The sequence below is a fragment of the Setaria italica genome, chromosome II (assembly GCF_000263155.2).
Source record: "Setaria italica strain Yugu1 chromosome II, Setaria_italica_v2.0, whole genome shotgun sequence".
NCBI classification, from domain to species: domain Eukaryota; kingdom Viridiplantae; phylum Streptophyta; class Magnoliopsida; order Poales; family Poaceae; genus Setaria; species Setaria italica.
In genome coordinates, this window is record NC_028451.1 from 18587505 (window position 1) to 18610035 (window position 22531).

Here is a 22531-nt window from a genome sequence, read left to right on the forward strand (position 1 = left end):
CACTCGCCTTCATGCGAGCCTTGCTTTCACGATCCTGAGGTAAGTGGTTTATCGGATGAAATCTGATGAACGACCGAATTGACTTAATTAAAGTACATGATCGCGTGTTAAGCGACTTAAGTGTGCTTTAGCCAAGTTAATTTGGGTAGTTCCGCCACAGCTCCGTAGCTTGTCGATGAAGGGTGACGTCGAGTTGCTTCTTCTCTAGGGCCTCTGCGATGTAGTGGTGGAAACCTCCATCGCCATTGGCGATGCAGACCCAGGAGCCGAAGACGAACATCGCACCGACTTCAAACATGATCATAGGCTTGATGATGATTTGAGCCATCGAACTTGCCTGGAGAATTTTGGCGATTTCCCCTACCTGGCGCGCCAGCTGTCAGTCTTTTGTACCCGACAACCTATCAAAGGAGTACCTGAGGTAGAGTTTTAGATCGGCAACCCGCCTAGGGAGTACCCAAGGTGGTCTTTTGTGCGGTACGTGTCGTCGAGAATCAAGGAGTCGATGGTGACGCAAGGAACATGATTTAGATAGGTTTGGGCCGCTAGATCACGTAATACCCTACATCCTATATGTAGATTGTATTGATCTTGTTCTCTCTGTTGTTCTTTGTTGTTTGGAAGGGGTCCCTGCCCGCCCTTGTATTGTCGGGGGAGCAGGGTTACAGGGCGGATTGTGTATGGGTCCTAGTCGAGTACGTTTACAGAGTCCTAACTCGGTAGAGTAGTTTCCTTCTGACCCGACTAGTCTTCGAGGAATCCATGAAGTCTATGCTCCCTACAGAGTAGTCTTCATGTCCGAGTAGGTTTCGGGTACATTCCCTTCAGTGGGCCCGTACAAGTATTCTGGTGAGCCCAGGGGTGCCTAGCCGACAAGCCCCTGAGTACTTTGTAGTCGAGAGGAATAGCTCCGAGTACTTGAAGATGTTGCCCGAGTTCCTCTTTGTGCTCCTTGAGTACTTGATGCGGCTAACCTTCGAGTACTGGTACTGTCGCGTGACTGGAAGATACTCTTAGCAGTCCCTGATGTTTGCTTCGAGTAGTCTTTGCCTTGAAACTTTTTACATGGTAGTGCAATGACAATCGCACTCCATATGGAGTAGTCCCCAAGCCTTAGGTTGAATCAAAGAATCAGGTTGAGGGTCAAACTTGTAATTTCGCTTTGACTTATTTTAGTCTTCAGAAAAAGAAATCTTTATCCAATGGGTATGGTATATGCAGCCTCCGAGCACTTGGACGACTACTTGAAGTCAGTGAAGGGATCAATCTTTTGGTCAGAGTAACTGTTGGACATTATGGTGGTAAATCTGAGTCGTATCTGATCATTGCTTAATTAATGGGTGGAATCCGGAGATGTTGCTGATATAATAGGGGGGGCCTAGCGCTAATTATTGGCACGCTTGTTTCAGCAGATCTGTAATTTGCACCCCTTTTTGCGACCCTAGCTGCTCCTGCTTGCGCCGCCGCTGCCTATTGTTGCCCTCGCGTGATCTTTAGGAGAGAAATTGTTGCGGCCTTTTTCTCCCCCCCCCCCCCTTTTTCCTTAAGATTAGTTGATGCGTGTCAAGAATATGGGCAAGAAACCTGAGAAGATCTAGGGGAAGGCCCCTGTAACAACACTACCTTAATTAGGTATAGTTAAACTTGAGCAAGTCATTAGTCACTAAGTCAAAGAGGTGAAATGTCCAATTTGCCCCTAAAAAGCTCATTTTGGAATTAAATAGGAAACTTGAGTTTTTATGTACACACTTAAAGTTTTGCCTAAATAGGAGTTGTAAAACTTTTAAATTCAAACAACTTTTATTAATAACACTTTGGCTGATTCGGAGTGAGAGAAGGTCAAAACTAAGTTTTAAATCAGGAGTGCATTAAAACCCTACAAATGACCTAAGTCCTGGAATTCATGTTTTTCTTCAAATTTGCAACCTGTTATCTCAATATTCTGTATCTAACCTCAATTCTGGAAAACGTCCAAAGCGCGCATCTTGGCGAACCTGTTCCTCCAAAAATCTGAACTGTACTCAAGAAAAGTCCTTAATAGACGTTGGAGTCCTAAGACCGAATAACGTTTCCTTCAATTACACTTTGGCCTGATTCAAATGGGAAGCTACTCAAAATCTGAGCCAAAGTTGGCCAAAATGCTAAAAAAACAGCAAAACCGAGATCTGCCTATGTCCCCGAAGGCCGACGTTCTGCCAAACTTTGTAACTCCATAGTTTCAAATTCATCTCGTTTTCATGAAAATTCCTTTTGTAAAGTTTGGAGCTGGATGTCAGGTCTACAAGTTTTACTTTTGGAGTTTCACGAGTTCTTTTAAAAAGTTTGGAGAAAAGGGCCCCAAAAACCAGCCCTTTTGGCTGCCTCAAAGGGCACCCCACTCAGCGCGCACCTAGAGCGCGCCCGCACATTCGCCCGTGCGCCACCTGCCGCATGGCCGCCGTCCACCGGTGAGCTCGCCGTTGCCCAACTGGCCGCCGCGACAAGACCGTCACGCGCCTGGCTGCTCAGTAGGCGAGCGCGCTTATCCCACCCCTCGCGTCACGCATCTCTTCGCTCCGTCCCAAGCAAGCTTCGCCTGCCGGAGGATGCCACGCCGCCGCCTCGGACCGGCCAAGCTCCGACCGCCTATCGCCGCCCGAACAGCGCCAACACCCACGCCTTGCTCCGCCAACCCCCAGTCGTGGCAAAGCCGCGCTTGCACGACCCGTTTTCCCCAAGGCCAATGACCGTGAGATCCTATCCCGCAGTCTCCGCGCCCCGGCCAATGGTGCCGCTGCCAATGGAGCTCCAGCCCACAGCCCACCGAACCCTCTGATCCTATCCGCCCGTGCCTGAAGCTCCGCCTCACTCCCCCTTACCTCCCTGGCCCTATATAAGAACTTATGGCGCCGCCTACGCTGCCCTCTGCTACTTCCAGCACTGCCGCTCCCCTATTTTCCAGCACCGTTGCACGGGTCTCCTGTGGAGCCCCCACCTTCGCGCCACCCCGCAACTCGCTGACACCACCGCTCGCTCCGCCGCACCACCGTGCATGTCTCCGACCGACTTGTTACCCTCACGGAGCCCCGCCGTCACCGGAACTTTGGCGGGACCCCGCCGCCGAAGCTACTTCTGTCCCCAAGCCGTTCCGCCACCGCCAAGCCTGCTCCGCCGCCCTAACCGCCACCAATCGACCCTAGGTGAGCCCGCGCTCCTCCCCGGTCACTTGTTGCCCTACTCGAGCCTTACCTTGCCGGAATTGGGCGAAGATCGCCGCCGGCCGCCACGAGGACCTATCTGTGTCGTTTAACTTCTTACAGGGGCCTTAGCGCAAGAACTAGGGACCCCTGCAGAAATAAACCGTAGACCTGGGGGTTAGTTTGTAAGTTGTTTTTGGTTTATTGTTTTAAATCGGCAGAAAATGGGATAAACTTTGTAAATGCACCATAAATCGTAGAAAAATCAGAAAAATGCAAAACCACTTTTGTTGAACTTAGTAAACTGTCTAGTTTCATACAAAAATAATCTTGTCCAGAGCTGAGAAAAATGTGAAACCACTTGGAGTAGCTTAGTTTTGAAGTGTAGTTTGTAGGAAAATTATGGAACCTGGTGAGGAACAGAAAGAAACCCACCTTTCTTTATAAAGCATGATAAATAGGAGAAAAATATGGGAAATAGATGTGCTTCTCCAAAAATCATGATAAATTCACCAAAGTCTCTATAACACACCTTCAATCTACTATTAAATTTTCACCCTTAGAATCACTGTAGGTTTGAGATAAAAATGGTTAAGTGCATGCTACCCTTGGTCGTAAAATACTTCTAATTTTTTTTGTGGTAAACCAATGGTTCCCAAATTTTTATAGTAACTCATTCATGACACAAGTAAGGTGCTATAATTTTATCTGTACCATACTTGTGAAACCACATTTTGGATAGGAAATCGGTTGAAGAGAATAAAAGAAATATAAGTCCTAATGCACCTAATTGGTAATTTTTGGAAGAGATACAAAAAAAACATTTGGAAGTAAATACCTCTCCAAATGAACCCTGAACAACCCCAAACACAACCCCACCTTCTTTATGCAACTCTAAGTTGTAAGAATCTTATATGTACACAATCACCATCAAAGTCAACCTCGAGTTTAAACCACAACCCACCTTACTTTATGAAGTTAATGAAAGTTAGAACCTTGTTTAGGTGAATGTGGCCGAAATGCAACTTTCTTTCCAGTAATAAGTCATGCCTTGCATCATTCGTACAAAAGCATGGACAAATCTGAACTCTATGCATGTGCATGTCATGTAGACGCTAATATCGCCGATGGAACCTACGAGCTCCACCATATGCTGGAAGAGGAACCCGTCGCAGAGCTACACCACGCGGAAGTTGAGCCCGAGCTAGATCAAGACCCCGAAGACCCGCTAACTTTTCCTGAAGGCAAGCCCCAGTGCATGTTTCCCTGATTTAAATTATGCAATATGTTGATGCTTATGATTGTGCATTTATGTTTTTAGGAGTTGGCTGAAACCGTAGATGCATGAACTTAGTACCTTGTTTTGAACACTAATTGCTAAGGCCGAGTAGTTGCTGTGCTAAAAAGGACTCGGTAAAAGTCGAGTGATTGTCTGTCACTCGCGAGTTATAGGAGTTGTGTGATTACTCTTTCTACAACTATAAGGATGACGGATGGGACCAGGAATGGTTCCGATGTGGTGGTTTGCCCCGTTTGTCTAGCAATGAACTTGCTAAGGTCGAAACTTGTCGGCGTTCGTGATCAAGTATTTGAAAGTACTAATCTCATACCTAGTATGGGATAGGGAAGCCTAGTATCTGATTGAACTGGGGCGTGTCATACCTCCCCTGCTGTCCTTGGAACGTCATTCCCATGGTGCATCATGTGGGTGCAAGTGCGGTCATAGTATGGCAGACGATGGGACTATGGAGCATTGCATGCCAAAGGAAGTTTGGACCTGACACGTGCCTAAGGGATCGACGGGGACGATTGACAAAAGAAGCGACCCTACGCGGTGCGTGGATGTCGTGAGATTAGGTTCGCCATGCATGGTTAAGAAATTCAAATCGATTCGTCTGGCTCTCATAGTTTGGGACTACTTGATCACTATTCTGCACTGAGTAAAGATGGAACATGATGATGATGTAAATCTTGATGCTTGTCTTTAATTGTTTGGAAACAATGCTTGCTTAGTATAAGTTGCTAATCTAGATTGGGTAATGGACTTAGAACATGAACTAAAATATTGAAAGTAAGGACCAACTTTAGGTGTTTTGGCAAAAACAAACCCACAGCCAAAAAGCCTTGGATGTCTAGGACTCGGTGGCGTAGTTACCATCTGTCGGGTCAGTCTTGCTGAGTATTAGTTGCTCAGCCTTGTTTGTGGCTTAACTTTTCAGGTAATGTCGATAGTGTGGCTGTTGGCACCACTTGGCCTACCCAGCTCCCTCCGGGCTGGACAGTGGAGTGGGATCCCTCCTCCGACGGCGAGGGCAGGGATCATTGATGTCATGATCGGCTTTGTCATGATATCGTGTATCGATGTTTAGTTTTCGGTTGTTTTACTCCGTCGTTGTTCACAACCTTGCAAACTTGTGTGGATTTCAAAAACTCTGATGTAATAAATTGTTGAACTATGTTCAAGTGATGGGAATGTTGTATCTCTGTGCCCACTCACCTTCGTGTGAGCAATGCCTCTCGATCCTGAGTAAGTGGTTTATCGGATAAAATCCGACAGACGACCAAGTTGACTTGCTTAAAGTGCATGATCGCGTGTCAAGCGACTCAAGTGCATTTTAGTCAGGTTAATTTGGGCGGTTCTGCCATAGCTTGCATCAAAGCTCGAGGCATGGTACAGAGAACAACATACCTTAAAACACCCTTTTTGGAATAAAACTTGCAAGAAACTAGTTGAAAAATTCATAAGTTCGTTAAGGATGAACTTAGTACGAGAAGCCCTAGGGAAATTTTTGGGATATTTAAGGTGGCTAGTAACTATTGGTTATTTATACTAACTTCCAGCACTTTTCGCCCACGTTTATCATACGTATGCAGAGTTCCACATCACGAGTATGCGAAGGGTGATAGGAATTCGATTCCAACGAGCCTATCATCACGGTTGTTTTCGCCCATGTTTATTACACGTGTGCAAGTTCCGTATGTTAAATCATGCGAAGGGTGGTATGGTTTGATTCCAACGAGCCTATCATCACGGTTGTTCACCCACGTCTATTATACATGCGCAAGATTCCGCATCACGAGTATGCGAAGGGTTATAGGGTTCTATTCCAAGGAACCTATTTCCACGGTTGTTGCGCTATCCATGCAGCGTTAAACGCATGGGTGTTGTTTCTATAGTGAACGGTAATGGTTGTGGACACTTTGATGAGTGCTGGCACGAAAGGTTCAAGATGTGATGTGATTTTCTGCAGGTACACTAACCAGTTTTGCGTACGAAGCGGTGATTAGCAGTTCGACTAGCTATTATAGTGAGAGCCGTATTGTTGCCTTGCCACCGGCACTAACTACGTAAGTCCAAAGCTTTTTGGCAATTGTTTCGGTTGTGAGGTTGACTTGTATGTGCATGCATTATGAAATAAAAATTGCAACCTAAAAGAATGAAGGTCGATCTCGCCTATATACTAAAAGTTGCACCGCGATAAGGACCTTCTAGCTGTCCTATTTCAGCAATGCAAGACTTGTTAAATATCTTTCGAGTTGTTCCAGATGTTAAATCTAGAAACTTTATATAAGGAAGTTGTGTTAAATGTCCTCAATGAAGTGCTGTTAAACTTTCATAAAATTTAACCCCCTAGGTTCAGAGTTATGATCAGATTTGTAACCCCCTGGTTGGCTGATAACACTGAGTGTACACCAGTTGGAGTTTTAATTTTTCGACCACCTTAAGGACTTTTTATGTTAGGCATCTTTTAATTAAAGTTTCTAAGCATTTAATAAAGAACTTGGTGGTAAACTTTCAGCTCCACTAGGTCTTTGGTTTGAGAGTTATGCTCATTTTACTTCAGCTCTATTTTGGAAAATTCCAGAATGTACCACTTGATAGAAACTTGAGCTTATCACCCTGTTAAGTTTTGTTTTAGCTCTACCTTTGAATACCAAACTTGTCACACACTACCTACAGAACATGTTGGTAAAATTTGAGGAATTTTGGATGAATACTTGCTGAGTTATGAGCTTTTCTCTAACTTGCAAGAAATCTGTTTTGATTTCCGAGTATTGATTCTGTTTCTCATTTGTCCTTTTGTTACAGATTGCTGACCCTGTGTATGTTGTTGTTGGTGTGGACGGCACCTCACACTCAACGTGCCTCCACTACGAGGGTTTTCCTGCCATACTGTGGGACACTTTGCGTTCGTTTGGGTACCCGTCACCGCCTGTTTACGCGGGACGCGGGTACCAGGATCACGGGATTCCCCGAAGTTGCGTGCACGTGAAGGTGCCCCCACCCCCTGACCAGCCACAGTGGCCACCTTTGGAGGTTGTGGCTGAGGGACACATGTTGGAGGATACGTGGGAGTTTGCAGCTTTGCAGGCACTGACACAGTTTTGCAAGGAGCACCCCCTTGAGATTGTGTTATACCCGATTGGTTTGTTTCCTGCCATGGATAGGAGAGATGCGGATTGGTTGGACCACATGGAGCACATGGACTTGCTAGGTGTTTTGGACCCACAGCGCACGATTTTTATTTCAGCCCACTGCATGAATGTGTTCTACCGGATGATTGAGATGCAGAGTAGGGCTATGACCACCGTGATTGGGATGGCGGTGGCCAATCAGGTTGCTCTCACCATTGTGTAGAATGGTATGGTGGATTTGTCACTTGAGTTGGTGCAGAAGGATATCCAGATTGCTGATATGCAGACCTGGATTTCTAACTTAAAGGAGGAGATAGTGGACATGTTGCATGACATGGAGTTGTTGGCCGATCAGTTCTATGATGTGAACATGGAGTTGGCTGATGCTAATGAGCATCTACAGGAGCACCACGCTAAGCTTAATGCTATTCACGCCTTAGAGGTGCAGTAGGATGAGCCTATGGCTCAGGAGGAGGAGGAGCCTGAGGAGATCGAGGTCTTTTCGAGCATGAATTTTGAGGAGGCCGCCCTACAGCCCCAAGTTGGCGACGCTCCCTCTCCTGCACTTAGCTTTGCCTCAGTAGGCAACCTTGACGACTTCTAGATGTATCGACATGTTGTGAGCAGTTTCTTTTATTGTACTCCTCAGCGACCTATATTTCAGGCTAGTGATGTAATAGTTTAGCTTGAATTGAGTATCTGTGTGTTGAAAAAACTGATTCCATGTACGGACTTGCCATTGCGAAGGGTTTGTGGTAATGTATTAAAAATATGGCAGAAATTCAGTGGCTGTTTCTCCTCAGTTTTAACCCTGTCTCCACTCATTTTTGATCCAAGGTTTGAATACCAAAATTGTGCGGAAACTTGTGTTCTAACCGCTCGTAAAATTTCAGCTCCTTTGGATCTGTCAAACTCCCGTTAGAATGAAAACTCCACCGCTCAGCTTGCTGAAAATCAGCCCAGGCAGCAACTCGCTAAATTGACTAAACAACCCCTTTCCTTCCTTTTCGGTCAGCAAGTGTAAAATAGCAATGGATATGTACGACATGTCTTAACCCTTGGCTAAGGATGAGAACCTTGGTATACTTCGGATACGAGATATGCACCTACTCCATAAAGATATAATTGTTGTTTTCGCACTATCGGCAAGACCAATGCTTATGATTCAGCACATAGTTTTTCCTTGTGATTAAGCAAACTTTTGGGATTATGTGACTAATGGAAAGATTAATCTTGTAGATGGTGCACAGCACACGCTTTGGCTCTGTTCCCAGTAGCAGCGAGCAGAGGCAGGTGCCTCCACCGCCTCCACCTCCGCCCACACTAGAGGCGATCTTGGCCGCTCAAACTGAGCTACTGAGGCACATAGCCCAAGGGCAGCAACAGCAGCCTCAGGGAGGAAGAGCTCATCAGCAACCTCGTGTTGCTCGCTATGAGGACTTCTTGGGGACACAACCTCCTCTGTTCCATAAGACGGAGGATCCGCTCGACGCCGACGCCTGGATTCGTGCCATCGAATCCAAGTTCTCCCTCCTCACCGCACATTGCCCGGACGAGAACAAGGCTTAGTTCGCAGCACAGCAGCTGCGTGGTTCCACCCTCCTTTGGTGGGACCACTATCACGCCATACAGCTAGCCGACCACGCCGTCAGCTGGGAGGAGTTCAAGATGGTGTTCAGGGCCCATCATATACCTGAGAGTCTCATGGAGCACAAGCTCAATGAGTTCCTAGCTCTCACCCAGGGAAGCCATGATGTCCTACAATATGCTCAGGTTTTCAATGACCTGTGTCGTTACACAGGCTATCATGCAGACTCCGATGAGAAGAAGAGGGACCGCTTCCGCAGAGGCTTGAGTCTTGAGCTCAAGGAAAGGCTGAATCCCATCAAAGTGGATTCCTTCAATGAGCAGGTGAACCTGGCAATTTCCCAGGAAGATTGCATGAAGGCCCTCAAGGCCGACATGAAGCGGAAGGCTCCAATGCTGACACCCAGCCCGTCTACTCAGAAATACAAGATGGTTCCCCCACAGGCATCTCGCAGGCCCGCTCAGCCTGGGAGATGGGTTGCTCGACCCCCACCACAGGCAGCACCCCGTTTCCCCAGATTCTAGCCACAGGGGCCATGGCCTACCCTTCCAATGCTGCCACGCCCTGCCACTAGAAACCGCTGTTTCACCTACGAGAATACAGGACACTTTGCCAAGGACTGCCCCCGCAACAAGAATCAACGGCCTGGCCAGAGCAATGTGATGGGCAACAAAGGGAAGAAGCCCAGGGTGCAGGTCCAACAGGGCAGGTTAAACTTCACCAACCTTGACAAACTTCCAGAAGGCGCACCAGTGATGACGGGTACCTTCTCTATCCATAACCAACCCATCCTTATTCAGTTTGATTCAGAAGCCTCTCATAGTTTCATCGGGGCTAGAACCAATGCTAGGTGTGGGTTGAATTTCTGTCACACCAAAGGGGCATATATGATCTCTACCCCGGGTAGGAAAGTGGCCTCATACCAAATGAGTTGCAAGGTACCTATCAAATTAGGAAGGACCCTTATTAAGGAAAACCTCCTTATCATTGGTTTAGAAGGGATCGATGTTATCTTGGGTATGGATTGGATGACTCGACACCGAGTGGCATTAGACATCTCTACCCGAGCAGTCCACATAAATTCACCCACATATGGTAGCTCAACCATACACTTACCCCACTGAGAGTGCAAAAATTCTTGTGCCTATCCTGTGACTGAAGCCCGATTGGAGGACATTCCAGTGGTATACGAGTATCCCGATGTGTTTCCAGATGATTTGTTGGGTATGCCACCGGATAGAGATATCAAGTTTGCTATTGAGTTGCAACCAGGCACCGCACCAATTTCAAAGAGACCGTACCGGATGCCACCCACAGAGCTGGCAGAGTTGAAGACTCAGTTACATGAGTTGTTGGAAAAAGGTTTCATTCGCCCAAGTACATCACCTTGGGGCTGTCCAGCTTTGTTTGTGAAAAAGAAGGACGAGAGTCTGCATATGTGTGTGGACTACCGACCTCTCAATGCGGTGACAATAAAGAATAAGTACCCATTACCCCGCATTGATGTTTTGTTCAATCAGTTAGCTGGAGCCAGAGTATTTTCTAAGATTGATCATCATTCCGGCTACCATCAAATCAAGATCCGACCGTGCGATATTCCCAAGACTGCTTTCTCTACCCGGTATGGACTCTACGAGTACCTAGTCATGTCATTTGGGCTTACTAATGCACCGACTTATTTCATGTATCTCATGAATTCGGTGTTCATGCCCGAACTTGACAAATTTGTTGTGGTATTCATCAACGATATCCTGGTCTACTCAAAGAATGAGGAAGAACATGCAGAGCACCTTCACATTGTTCTCCAACGTTTAAGGGATCACCAACTATATGCCAAATTCTCAAAGTGCGAGTTTTGGCTGGATAGTGTTAAATTCTTGGGACACACTATATCCAGTGACGGCATAGCAGTAGACCCAAGCAAAGTTCAAGAGGTGATGGACTGGAAGCCGCCCACTTCAGTTCATCAAATTCAAAGTTTTCTCGGTTTAGCAGGCTACTACCGAAGATTCATTCTTGACTTTTCAAAAATAGCTAAGCCAATGACTGAATTGTTAAAGAAAGGAGTTAGGTTTGTGTGGAGCGACAAATTTGAAGAAGCTTTCCACACATTGAGCAGATTGTTGACCTCTGCACCAGTTTTAGCTCAGCGAGACACCACTAAGCCATTCAACGTTTATTGCGATGCCTCTAGCACTGGACTTGGATGTGTTCTTATGCAAGACAGCCGAGTCATTGCCTATGCCTCATGAGCGCTATGGCCACATGAGCTAAATTATCCTACTCATGATCTTGAATTAGCAGCGATCGTTCATGCTCTGAAAATGTGGAGGCATTATCTTATGGGAACTTGTTGTAACATCTATACGGATCACAAGAGTCTCAAGTATATCTTCACTCAAGCAAATCTTAACATGCGTCAGAGAAGATGGTTGGAATTGATCAAGGACTATGATTTAGAAGTGCATTATCACCCAGGCAAAGCCAATGTAGTGGCGGATGCTCTCAGTCGCAAAACCCATTGTAACTACTTGTTGGCAACCAACTTTGTCGAGACTTTATGCCATGAGATGGCTAAGCTCAATTTGGAAATTATCCCCCATGGCACCTTAAGTCATATTTTCATTGAGCCTACATTGGATGACCAAATTGTCCTAGCGCAATTGGAGGATAAAGAAATAAAACTTATCAAGAAGAAACTCGTGCAGAAAGATGAGGGATATAAGCACTTTCGACAGGATTGGAAGGGAGTTGTACATTATGAAGCTCGGCTAGTTGTTCCAAATAACCCTGATCTTAAGAAACAGATCATGGACGAAGCACACCTTTCCAAGTTTTTGATTCACCCTAGTAGTACCAAGATGTACCATGATCTCCGGCAAAATTTCTGGTGGAGTGGGATGAAGCCAGATATTGCACGTTACATCTCAGAATGCGATACTTGTCAATGAGTTAAAGCAAGCCACTTGAAGGTAGCTGGCACCTTGCAACCGCTGCCTATTCCCTCATGGAAGTGGGAGGACATAAGCATGGACTTTATGGTCGGATTACCTAATACCTCTCGCAAGCATGACTCCATATGGGTTATAGTGGACCGACTTACTAAAACAGCGCATTTCCTTCCGGTACACACCACTCACACCATACAGAAATATGCAAAGCTATATCTTGACCGGATTGTTTCCCTACATGGTGTGCCAAAAATGATCATCTCAGATCGAGCTAGTCAGTTTGTAGCACACTTTTGGGAACAATTACAGTCTTCGCTTGGCACTAAGCTAATTCATAGCTCCACATATCACCCCCACACAGATGGACAAACTGAGAGGGTCAACCAGATATTGGAAGATATGCTACATGCTTGTGTCATTCACTACGACAAGAGCTGGGATAAATGTTTGCCCTTAGCAGAGTTTTCATACAACAATAGCTACCAAGCTAGCTTGAAAATAGCACCTTTTGAAGCCTTGTATGGACGTAGATGTCAAACCCCGTTAAGTTGGTCACAACCAGGAGAAAGAATGGTTTATGGACCCGATTTGGTAATGGAGGCCGAAGAAAAAGTGAGAGTTATCCGAGAAAACCTTAAGGCCACCCAGTCCCAACAAAAGAGCTATTCCGATAAGAGGAGGAGACCTATCCAATTTGAAGTTGGGGATTTTGTATACCTCCGAGTATCACCGACTAAGGGCATAAAGCACTTCGGAGTAAGGGAAAGTTGGCTCCACGCTATATTGGTCCATATGAGATTGTGGAAATTTGTGGACCTGTAGCATACCGAGTTAAACTCCTGGAGAAGATTGCTATGATACACGATGTTTTCCATGTCTCGCAACTCAAAAAGTGTGTTCGAGTTCCAACAAAAATTCTTGCACCGAAAGAATGGGAGATCAAACCCGATTTATCTTACAAGGAGTATCCTGTTAAGATCCTCGACTGGAAAGAAAGACATACTCATAGACAAATGGTGAAAATGTTCAAAATTCAGTGGAGTAATCATACGGAAGATGAAGCGATTTTCTTTTCCGTGGTTTTCTTTTCGTTCAGGGAGGTACGTTGCACAAGCCACACTAGTTCCTTTCTTCACTAGAATCTCAGGGCGAGATTCCTTTAAGGGGGGAGGCTGTAACAACTCTACCTTAATTAGGTATAGTTAAACTTGAGCAAGTCATTAGTCACTAAGTCAAAGAGGTGAAATGTCCAATTTTCCCCTAAAAAGCTCATTTTGGAGTTAAATAGGAAACTTGAGTTTTCATATACAAACTTAAAGTTTTGCCTAAATAGGAGTTGTAAAACTTTTAAATTCAAACAACTTTTATTAATAACATTTTGGCTGATTCGGAGTAGGAGAAGGTCAAAAATAAGTTTTAAATCAGGAGTACATTAAAACCCTACAAATGACCTTAAGTCCTGGAATTCGTATTTTTCCTCAACTTTGCAACCTGTTATCTCATAATTCTATATCTAACCTCAAGTCAGACCCTTAATAGAAGTTGTAGTTCTTTGAGTGTGTTCCAACTTTGTTGCACTGACCCAGGTCCAAATCGCAACCAAACTTGCTCAAAACTTGGTCAAAATTGTGTAAAATAGTCAACTCAGCCTTTTTGGCATTCCAGCGCTAAGTCTGGAAAACGCCCAGACCATGCATCTTGGCGAACCTGTTCCTCCAAAAATCTCAACTAAACTTAAAAAAAGTCCTTAATAGATGTTGGATTCCTAAGACCGAAGAACTTTTCCTTCAATTACACTTTGGCCTGATTCAAACGGGAAGCTACTCAAAATCTGAGCCAAAGTTGGCCAAAATGCTGAAAAAAATAGCAAAACTGAGATCTGCCTAAGTCCCCGAAGGTCGGCGTTCCGCCAAACTTTGCAACTCCATAGTTTCAAATTCGTCTCGTTTTCAAGAAAACTCCTTTTTTAAAGTTTGAAGTCGGATGTCAGGTCTACAAGTTTTACTTTTGGAGTTTCACGAGTTCTTTTGAAAAGTTTGGAAAAAGGCCCCCAAAACCGGCCCTTTTGGCTGCCTCAAAGGGCACCCCGCTCAGCGCGCGCCCGGAGCGCGCCAGCACATTCGCCCGTGCACCGCCCGCCACGTGGCCACCATCCACCAGCGAGCTCGCCGTCGCCCAACTGGCCTCCGCGACAACATTGCTCACGCGCCCAGCTGCCCAGTAGGCGAGCGCGCTTATCTCACCCCTGGTGTCACGCATCTCTTCGCTCTGTCCTGAGCAAGCTTCGCCCGCCGCAGGACGCCACGCCGCCGCCTCGGACCGGCCAAGCTCCGACCGCCTATCGCCGCCCAGACAGCAACCACACGCGTGCCTCGCTTCGCCAACCCCCAGCCGCGGCAAAGCTGTGCTTGCACGACTCATTTTCCCCAAGGCGAATGACTGGGAGATCCTATCCCATGCTCTCTGCACCCCGACCAATGGCCCCGCTACCAATGGAGCTCCGACCCGCAGCCCACTGAGCCCACCGATCCTATCCGCCCGTGCCTGAAGCTCCGCCTTACTCCCCCGCACCTTCCTGGCCCTATATAAGGACTTATAGCGCCGCCTATGCCGCCCTCCGCTACTTCCAGCACCACCGCTCCCCTGTTTTCCAGCACCCCTGCACTGGTCTACCGTGGAGCCCCCAACTCCGCGCCACCCCGCACCTCGATGACACCACCGCTCGCTCCGCCACACCATTGCGCACGTCTCCAAGTGACTTGTTGCCCTCCCGGAGCCCCACCGTCGCCGGAACTTCACCGGGACCCTGCTGCTGAAGCCGCTTCAGTCCCTAAGCTGCTCTGCATGTGCACAATCACCATCAAAGTCAACCTCAAGTTTAAATCACAACCCACCTTACTTTATGAAGTTAATGAAAGTTAGAACCTTGTTTAGGTGAATGTGGCCGAAATGCAACTTTCTTTGCAGTAATAAGTCATGCCTTGCATCATTCGTACAAAAGCATGGACAAATCTAAACTCTTTGCATGTGCATGTCGTGTAGAAGCTAATATCACCGACGGAACCTACGAGCTCCACCCTACGGTGGAAGTGGAACCCGTTGCGGAGCTACACCACGCGGAAGTTGAGCCCGAGTTAGATCAAGACCACGAAGACCCGCTAACTTTTCCTGAAGGCAAGCCCCGGTGCATGTTTCCCTTATTTAAATTATGCAATATGTTGATGCTTATGATTGTGCATTTACGTTTGTAGGAGTTGGTTGAAACCTTAGATGCATGAACTTAGTACCTTGTTTTGAACACTAATTGCTAAGGCTGAGTAGTTGCTACGCTAAATAGGACTCGGTAAAAGTCGAGTGATTGTCTGTCACTTGCGAGTTATAGGAGTTATGTGATTACTCTTTCTACAACTATAAGGATGACGGATGGGACCAGGAATGGTTCCGATGTGGTGGTTTGCCCCATCTGTCTAGCAATAAACTTGCTAAGGTCAAAACGTGTCGGCGTTCATGATCAAGTGTTTGAAAGTACTAATCTCATACCTAGTATGGGATAGGGAAGCCTAGTACCTGATTGAACTGGGGCGTGTCATACCCCCCTGCTATCCTTGGAACGTCATTCCCATGGTGCATCATGTGGGTGCAAGTGCGGTCACAGTACGGCAAAGGCCGGAACTATGGAGCATTGCATGCCAAAGGAAGTTTGGACCTGACACGTGCCTAAGGGATCGACGGCGACGGAGAACAAATGAAGCGACCCTTCACGGTGTGCGGATATCGTGAGATTAGGTTCGCCATGCATGGTTAATAAATTCGAATCGATTCGTCTTCCTCTCACAGTTTGGGACTACTTGATCACTATTCTACACTGAGTAGAGATGGAACATGATGATGATGTAAATCTTGATGCTTATCTTTAATTATTTGGAAACAATGCTTGCTAAGTATAAGTTGCTAATCTAGATTGGGTAATGGACTTAGAACTTGATCGAAAATATTGAAAGTAAGGACCAACTTTAGACATTTTGGCAAAAACAAACCCACAGCCAAAAAGCCTTGCATGTCTAGGAGTCGGTGGCGTAGTTACCACCTGTCGGGTCAGTCTTGCTAAGTATTAGTTATTCAGCCTTGTTTGTGGCTTAACTTTTCAAGTAATGTTGATAGTGTGGCTGCTTGCACCACTTGGCCTACCCAGCTCCTTCCGAGCTGGACAGTTGAGTGGGATCCCTCCTGGGACGGTGAGGGCAGGGATCATTGATGTCATGATCGGCTTCGTCATGATATCATGTATCGACATTTAGTTTTTGCTTGTTTTACTCCGTCGTTGTTCACAACCTTGCAAACTTGTGTGGATTTCAAAAACTTTGATGTAATAAATTGTTGAACTATGCTAATTGTATGGGAATGTTGTAATCTCTGTACCCACTCACCTTCGTGTGAGCAATGCCTCTTGATCCTGAGTAAGTGGTTTATTGGATGAAATCTGATGGACGACCAAGTTGACTTGCTTAAAGTGCATGATCGCGTGTCAGGCGACTCAAGTGCATTTTAGTCAGGTTAATTTTGGCGGTTCCGCCACAACTGCGGCCACCAGCAAGTTGAGATCCAGATCAAAGAAGGGTTAGGAGCCCGAGTTGTCGGCGCCCAAATGTGTCCTAATGAACTAGACTGTGCCGCCACCTCCTGGTATCACCTAGTAGAATTCTGTGATGAAGGTGTCGGCAGTTCAGGCCTTGGTTGATGCAAAGCTTCTTCAACCAAGGGTTGAGCTTGAGTGGAAGCCCACATATAGGAATGCATGGCAATTCAAAGAGCATCCCAAGAAGACGGTGATGCTGGCTCATTTTGTGGAAAGAGGACTGGCTGTGCCTACTTCTGACTTCTTTAGAGGTATTCTCGAGTACTATAATCTTTAGTTAGTCCACTTGAACCTGAATGGAGTGCTGCATATGGCTATCTTGTACACTCGTGCAAAGTGTACTTGGGTGTTCTGCCTAGTCTGGATCTGTTTAGAAAATTGTTTCGGTGTAAGCCACAACCCAGCGCGACTAGGACATAAGTCTTTGGAGGGGCCGGGTTTCGGTGGAGGAACTCCAGTGCATATCTAGAGTATGATCTGCCTGATTCCCATAGTGATTGGAAGAAGAGGTGGTTTTATATTGGCAATCATGATCCTGTCTTGCTAGTAGTCACCGGCCATGCTCCAAAATATGCAGACAACTGGGTGACTGAGCCCGAGGATACCTCTGAGATCGCCAATTTGTTGGCGCAGATTTCTGAGTTGAGATCTTTGGGGTTGACTGGGATCAATGTAGCTGCCAGTTTCCTTAAGCGCAGAGTTCAGCCCCTGCAGCAGTGTGCTCACTCAGGCTTCGAGTATACGGGTTTTGATGACTCGTCACGTATGTCTTCTGAAGACGTATCTGACGACAACATGGACGCATTGTTGGGCAAGTTTATCAGGAATTATTAAGGAGTGCCAGTACTCCCGGGAGTCCTTCAGCAGTTCGATGGTTGGTATGGACCCACAGAGGTATTTTTGCTTCTCTTTGCTTCATTTTGTGTAGTCGAAGACGTAGTCGGTTGATTTTGTTGACTAGTATTTTTCGTTTAACAATGTTGTCTTGTGGTTTGTAGTCCCGAGTGATGCTTGGTTTCTTGCCCACGCCTTCCGAGGGTAAAGAGGTAGCTGAGGTTAATGCTGAAGATGCACCTTCTACTCCTTCAGCTAAGAGATGCCGAGTAGTACGAAAGAAACCCGCTACTCAGCATGTTGTGACTTCCTCGGGTTTGAACCCCGAGGGGTCGCAGGGTACCAAGGTGTGTAGTCACGTGTTGCATTTCAGTACTTTTGAGTTTCTTGTTGACTTAGTCATATTACTTGTAGAATACTTACGATATTAGTCTGTGTGTTGAAAAGGCCACCGACTTGACCTTTGGTGATGATGAGGCTACTTCTGATGAAGTAGTCACAATTGCCAGAGATGCAGCTACAAGTGTCGTGGCTGTTTAAGAGCCGCCCATGGAGGAAGCGCCGTTAAACTCGGGGTCAGTAGCCCCCGAGCAGGTAGCCCCTGAGTTGGGAGCCCCCATGTAGTTTACTGAGCCATCAGGTGATGAGGCCACTCTTCTGAGCTGGCAGATGTTGTGAAGACACCGGGAGTGGCTGCTCACACCTTGTTGCCTGAGGATATTACCGGTGGTGAGTATGCGATCTATTCTGGTAGTTGTGCGTGCGTAGTCTCAACCTTGGTTCTTTCAAGGCTTGGTGAAAGAGTAGAGGACCTTCCTCCTGTGGCCCCTGTGGTGCTAAGTATCCAGCCGGTGGTAGTTGAGAAGAGGCATGGTCGTCTGCCACCGCGATCAGCTCGGTAAGGGTTTGTGTAATCTTTCCTTTTGATGATTTTTGTACTATGTAGACAGATGAGAACCCCGTGACTTGATCGATCCAGGGATGCTGAAGACATTATTCCCGTCGAGATGGGGGCGGAGGCTGCTCCGTTGACTACCCTCTTTGGGCCCATAGTCGACTTTACTATGGAGGATGCACCTGAGATCGAAGACGCAAGTCGTTTAGGTGCTACTATATCCATGCTGCAGGAGGTTGGTGCTGGTGCCTTAGCACTGGTTGTTGCGATAGAAGTAGGCGAAGTCGGTGCAATAGGTATGTTACTAGAGTATCGACGCTTTTGAAGGAGAACTCCTTTGTATCCAATAATTAACCATGTTTTTTTCTTGTTAGGGGTTGTTGTGGGCAAAGATTAGGAGCCTCAAGTCGCCAAGAGCACTGGGGGTCCGGTACTCGAGCTGCCACCGGAGTCGGAGATCAAGAGAGCTATCTAGAGCTTTCAGGTGCGTATAACCCATTTTCTTTGACTAATTGTTTTTTTTTACAAGTCTTGATGCTTGTGTTGTGCTTATTGTAGGATCTGTATGATAGGGCTCAGAAAAATACTCGGGCTCTTCAGGAGCACAGTGAAGCTGCACAGCGGGTAGCGCAACTGGAGCAAGAGTGTTGCCATCTTATAGATTCCCTGAGAGTTCACGAGAAGGCTGCAAAGTCTTTTGCAATTGAAAGGAATGATCATGAAGTCCTCCAGGAGCGATTGGAGAGTCGCTATAGGTCTTTGAACTAGAGATATCAGGGTGAGTACTCATAGTTTTTGAGTATGTTTGATTATAGTCGTAGATTCTGATCTGTGTGGTGTTTGGCACAGAGCTCAAAAACAAAGAGGCCGCTGCGAGTAGCCAACTGCTTGATTCGAGAAATGCTCATGATCGGGTAGCCGATGAGGCGGCCCGCCTTAGGGCAGCATTGGCTGAAACTCAGGCAGCCTATGAGCATGATGGGGATAGAAAGAATCAGAATGGAGTAACGCTAGTCCCGCAGAGGCCATGCTAGAACCGTGCAGAGGCTGGAAGGTGAGCTCCAAGAGTTGACTAGTGCTGCTTAGGATGTAGTCAACACTATTGCTCCACTCGAAGATAATGCTGAGCCTCGCTCGCTAGTCGAGAGACTAAGAGCTGCCCCGGGTAGATTTGCTAGACTGTGTAAGATTGTCTGCAAGCAGGTCCTTGCAGTGGTTAAGTCATATTACCCGAGGGCAAACTTGTCGGTAGCTGGCGATGGAATTGCCTGGAACTACACGGAGGATGCCTATGCGTAGTATCTTGAGGAGGCGGAGCCTATTGCGGCAAAGATGACCGAGTTCGTATCTTTGGAGGACCCTAGTCTTTTGAACTTGAGTTGTATTTTTTTGTCAAATACTTGTGGCTGTACTCAAACAATTGTCTTGTAAATCTTGCTCTGAAATTCTGATATGATCGATGATCTTTGGTTGACTTTGTAGTCAGGAAAATAAATCCGAGTAATCGAGTAGTTGTAGTATCCGGTGTGGTGTCCAATTATTGGAGTTGTTGTTGAGGGTACTATGACTATTATTGCTTTGTACTTGAGAGGATGCACGGGTGTACTGTTCACTTTTGTCCGCTGCGCTTAGTGCGGTCACGAGCGTGTAGTTAAAATGTCTGCCTGGCCCTTGTCAGTGCCTCAGGCTGATCGTTACGAGCGAGCAATAACTGCGAGTAGTTGGTAGTTGCAGCCCTTTGGCTATAAATGAGCCCCTGGGTACTCGACCAAGGTCATGCCCTTCAGTACAGCAATGGCTTGCTTCAGGTTGTTGTTGTTTGATAGTAGAGAGCTTCCAATGAGCGGTGGTGCTAGAAGATTCCTCGTAGATTAGAGCCACCTTCTCTCCACACACTCTTGTGCTCGTAGGGATAGCCGCGATGCTAGAAGAATCCTTGTAGGAGGGTTTGCTGCATCCCTCATCTTGCAACTCGCAATCCAGCTCAGTCTGTGCTGGAACTCGCGGGTGAAGGATGATGAGCTCTACGGTCTTTATCCGACTCCCTGATGAGAGGTGGAGGTGTGGCATACAGTAAGGATCTGTGCACTGAAGCTGTCCAGGGAGCAGCTCGGGGAGTGCACTTCATCTTCCTGGTGCTTTTCTTCCTGATCCTACGTCGGGTATTCATCCTGTCGCCGTCGAGGGAGCGGCGGTGAAGGAATTCCTGGTGTTGTCAGGGGAAAGGACCAGGGTATGACTGCGTATTGCACAGCTTCCTCGTGTGCGGGTCCTACCTTTTGACACTGCTTGCACCTTGGTAGTCGAGCAATCACCGGGCCTATGTATCCTTGTGATGTAGTAAAAGCCTGGGACTTCTGTTCTAACTACCAGTAGGTAGTTGCTTGCAGTCGTTGTTGTGCAATTGTGTTGTATTTTGTATACCCTAACTTCATTGGGTAGTCGAATGTAACTCTGTGGAGCTTTGTTAATGCAAAGAATGCAATTATGAAGTAAGCTTGAATACTCCTTGTCTGATGGTTGCGGTAGTCTTGTGCCTTTGAAGAGTAAATGACTAGCGCCGTAGTCGTGGCTTCTTGTCGTAAGTGTTGTAGCCCAGTAAGTGAAATGACTTGAGTCGTGGCTTTGTGAGGCCACTTAGTCTTGTAGAGATGAATTGGCAAGAGAGTGTTGAAACTCTGTGAAGCTGAAAAGCTTGAGTGGCAGTGAATAGCCGACAAGTTGTGATAACTCGAAGAGACTTGATGAAAATAAGTCGGAAGTGGAGCGCTGGGTCTCGCAAAGCTGGAGAGCTCGAGTGGCTATGAATAGCCGACGAGTTGTGATAACTTGAAGAGACTTGATGGAATCAAGTCGAAATCAGAGCGCTGGGGCTCGCAGAGCTCGAGTGGCTATGAATAGCCGAACGAAGGCAAAGTGTTTGCCAAAGAACTTTGTTGTTTAATAGACTGTGGGTGAAGACCCAAGTACATGTCATGTAGTATGCTATTAGTAATAGCGACACAGATGCTCTATATTCCAAGAGTGTGATATTCCTTCACCTGAAAGTTCCTGTAGTCGGTACGATCCAGGCCCTGTGACCTTGGATATGACGTAAGGACCTTCCCATGGCGAGTTGAGTTTGCGCAGCCCTGATGTGTCTTGGATGTGTTTAAGGACCATGTTACCCACATTGAAGGAACAAAATAGATCCTGTTCTTCCTTGAGCGAAACAGCAACCTCCGACGGCTTCCCGTGTTCTTCAGTGGTCATTTCAAGCCGCAGGCCCACTATATTCATGGCGACTCTTTCTTCAATCCCTGAGGTACATTTCCCATCTTTCACCATTCTTCTTGCATTCTTGCTTTTTCTCATCTGATCTAGAAATTTCCGCATCCTCATGAACTTAGGAATAGGATCACTATTCCTATAGACGACAAGCCCGGATTTATCTGCTTAGGCCCCATGGGGAATCCTGACCCAATGGATCTAATCAACCTAGAAACCAATAGAATCCCCTTCAAGCTTGCATCTATGGATCTTACCAACTGGAACCAAACCTTCAGATCTTGGCTCGGCCATACAGCAGGATGGAAAAATTGGTATCTCAGGATGGCAGCTTCGAAAAGGCCTCTTTGGGAGCAATACAACATCAGCCAATGCATCACCCTCTCCTTGTCAGACATGGCCCAAAACGAACCCATGCTCATTGCCGCATCGTATTTCTGGTCAGATGCCTTGAACTCTTTCTTGTTTGGTCATGGACCGATGACTCCCACACTAGCCGATGTTCTGATGCTAACAGGTTTGGACATCACCTCTGTTGATAATGCATTCGCCCTTCCTGCAAAAGCTTCTCATTAGTTGGAAACAAAGACCATTGGCGGATGGAAAGGCTACATCAGCTGTCATGCTAAAACTGGAACTATCGATGCCAGGGAACATGTTGCCTTCCTGAATATGTGGCTGGACAAGTTCATCTTCTGTGGACGATCGGCTGGACCAACTACCAATCTGCAAATCTTGGCTAAAGCACTGTCGATGGGGAATTCAATT